This window comes from Petromyzon marinus, chromosome 21, assembly GCF_048934315.1.
Source record: "Petromyzon marinus isolate PM22_M1 ecotype Great Lakes invasive population chromosome 21, UKy_Petmar_22M1.pri1.0, whole genome shotgun sequence".
NCBI classification, from domain to species: Eukaryota; Metazoa; Chordata; class Hyperoartia; order Petromyzontiformes; family Petromyzontidae; genus Petromyzon; species Petromyzon marinus.
The window spans coordinates 14,469,291-14,472,325 of record NC_133687.1 but is presented as its reverse complement, the minus strand read 5'-3'; the positions used below and the strand labels follow the sequence as shown (position 1 = coordinate 14,472,325).

General features: G+C 44.2%; 1 protein-coding gene across 3 annotated transcripts in view; it reads right to left on the bottom strand.

Moving 5' to 3' along the window:
* Window positions 1-599: 599 nt before the first annotated feature.
* The window catches only part of LOC116944572 (protein kinase C and casein kinase substrate in neurons protein 2-like), a 90,447-nt gene continuing 88,011 nt past the window's right edge, over window positions 600-3,035 (bottom strand). For all 3 annotated transcript variants that reach the window (XM_076068622.1, XM_032958273.2, XM_032958272.2), the window contains exon 10: window positions 600-3,035. This exon is cut by the window's right edge and continues 1,047 nt beyond it. The gene's annotated coding sequence lies outside the window, so the exon portion shown is untranslated.

Sequence of the window (3,035 nt, the reverse complement as noted above, 5' to 3'; positions counted from 1 at the left end):
GATGTGACTCGCTGACCTCGTGACCCGACTAGACATCCGTGAAAGAGCTTCATAGCACATGAGATTCCCCCAGAAATAAATTAAAAGATTCCGATAGGTGCACACGTGGGGACTCTGGGTCATGCATGCGATGGCATCAGCAGGGGCTTATGAAAGTTCACGTGTGTGTGTGTGCACCTCCTGTGTAAGCTGTACAATGCGCCGTGGTTGGTTTACGTGGTGAAAAACGACTGCTTAGCAGGCGAACTTAAATAATCTCCGGCTTGGGTCACTGACCTGCGGTATTTACACACATTATTTGACCATGACGCTGTATTGGCAAAGCTCATCGGATTTCTCCAGCCTAAATAAAGATTTCGATTGAGAGGACCGCTGGCCTGGTGCCTCGCACCTCTCAGACGCCCTCCTAGGCAGTGAATACTGCAGTGGTGGTGGCGCACGTCACAAGTTGAAATTAACAACCATCGAATCAAGATTGAACAACGATTGTTACGCAAATTCATCAACTCGCCAAAGAAATGTACGGGCAAATGCACGCGTGTTTTCGCGAAGGCAAATGCGGTGTTAAACACGCGCTCAATGGCAAGGTCGCAGACAGGTTGCATGTATACATATTTATTGTCATAACTATTCATATATTTATTAATTCTCTATCTGTACACAAGAGGACATCCGTTAACGAACGGAGAAAAAAAATCTTTTAAGCAAAAAAAAGTTAAAATGGGTAAAACGTTGGGGGGGGGGGGGGGTCTCGCTCTCGACAGCCAAGCTTAACGCGCGGAATTGTTCGATAAATTTAAACCGTAAACACGTGAAAGTGTGCGAGACAAAAAAACTGTCACTTAAACACATTCTCTCCTTTTTATCAAGCAGATTATATGAAAATAAACTTATCTTTACGATTTTTGTTTAAAGCAATATGTTTAGGATTTATTTAAGCATTTCACTGTCTAACGTCAGTATGTAATATGCACTTATTACCAACAACCAAGGGAAGGCTTAACTTTTAAAACTCCATGCACAAGCCAGTCCACGTGGATAAAACGTGTGGACCATTCCATTTTCACAAAAAGGATGGGCGACGGGAGTGGGTAACGGGTCAAGATGTACAGGTCAGTCCACTATTACAGACTAGGAAGAGGGGTGATGAGCGAGTCCCTTGGACTGTTCCGTTCACAGAGGGATGTCATCTTAAAAAGTTTGTTTTTGGGAGGTGAAGGGAGGAAGGGGGATTTCTAAGGGACGGGTTTTGTGTTTGTTTAAACACACGTTTGTGCCAAAGTGATCCCGAAGAATACCACGCTGGTGGGATTTTACAAAGTAAAAACGGCGACCGAACTGACGACCAATCGCAATCACGCTTGTGCATTGCGACTTTTGATGTTTGTTTGCTTTGAGAAGAACAAAAAATTATTAAACAAAAGCGAAAATATAGAAAGAAAAAAATACGATTTTTCTTAACCGATAACGTTTCCTAAAAACGACATTTCTTTTTGCATTTAAAAAAAAATATCGCAGAACAGAAATCCCATTTGGATAAAGCCATCTCGACCCCAGACATCGCGGCCCACGTATCAAGTCACAAATCCAGCTGACAAACAGGCGAACTTTCATTTTCTCTTCTAGAAGCAAGTCTCGATCAACAGTTGTGAGAATGAAGCACAGAGAGAACATTGTTAGTGCCCTGATAGGAGGCGATGCGGCCTGGAGCCCGAAGACCAAATCCACCATAGCCCATGGCTTTTGACAGCTTTTCCAAGGCCCTTCTCGTCAAAGCTGCTATGCTTGCTGCTGCAATAAGTTTCAATGAAGGCAGTTAACAATGAAATTCACCCCCTTAAAAATAATTTCGCCGTAGCATTTGCAGTGTATTACTTTAATACTGTAATGTTTGGCCAATTAAAATAATTATCAAAGAAAGCCTGGTTAAAAAAGTGTTTTGTTTTACAGGATTGGAGTTGTCTTTGGGATGTCTGGCCAATTCGCTTCGATGTTGTTTGCAAGCTTGGGTAAACTAGGGTGTCTGCAGTAAGTCCACGCATTCTCGAGGCTAAAAATCACGTGCCGCACTAAAGGCGAGATGTCCTTAATTACAGCTCAAGGTGGAAACAGGTCATTTCTTACCAAGGTCATTTTCTTACCGACCTTCCACAACCCAACATCCATGTCACTGAATTAGCAGCATACATTGTCACTGCACATCGTCAGTCTTTTCAATTACACTTTCGAAGGCAGGTTAACTTTCAAATTGGGGAATTGGGCCGCAAAAACACGCTTTGTGCTACTGTTGCAAACGATGGGTCTTAGCCATTGTCTATTATGTAGCGGACAACGCAGCCGTGTTAACTAATGATTGCAGAGATGACTGAGTGAAGAGGTGGTGGCGTTCACACACCGACTGCTAGAGACAACTCCCGATTGCCTGGAGGTGCCCCTTGAGTTACCGCTTTGAGGTCTGCAAAGCACTCCGCTCGCGTATGATTTAGCTCGCGTTGGGAGGATTTGATTTTCCTCGGGGTTTCTCTCGCATGAGTAGCCTTGTCGATGCAACAACAAAAATCTTCCCCTTTCACCGGCAAATAAGACACCACAAAGGCACGCGTTGGTATCAACTCACGGCACGACTTACTGTTGCGTAATACTGTATCGACTGCGGCATTTTGGTGGGGTATTTTGCTGGACGAGATTTATTTTGCTTGACGTGCAAAATGCTTCTGAAGTAATTCGAGAATACGTTTACCTTGTCAAATAAGAATTTCACGCGAACTCCAGTCGTCATCCTCACAGCGGCGGCTTTTGTCTGGCCATCGAACAAAGACGGTCGCTGCATCGCTCGGCGCTTTCAGATGCGCTCCTGTGGCCATCTGGAACGCTCTTGCTTCCGATATTAGGAAGGTACTGGAGCTACGCAGTTTTAAATCATCATTTAGAGTCCTTAGAACTGCTTTTTTGTGTTTAGTTTGTTGTCCTTCCCCGCACCTCCGATTAGCGCGGTTGGCTACGGTACGGTGCAAAAAAAGTTCAAGATATGGGAG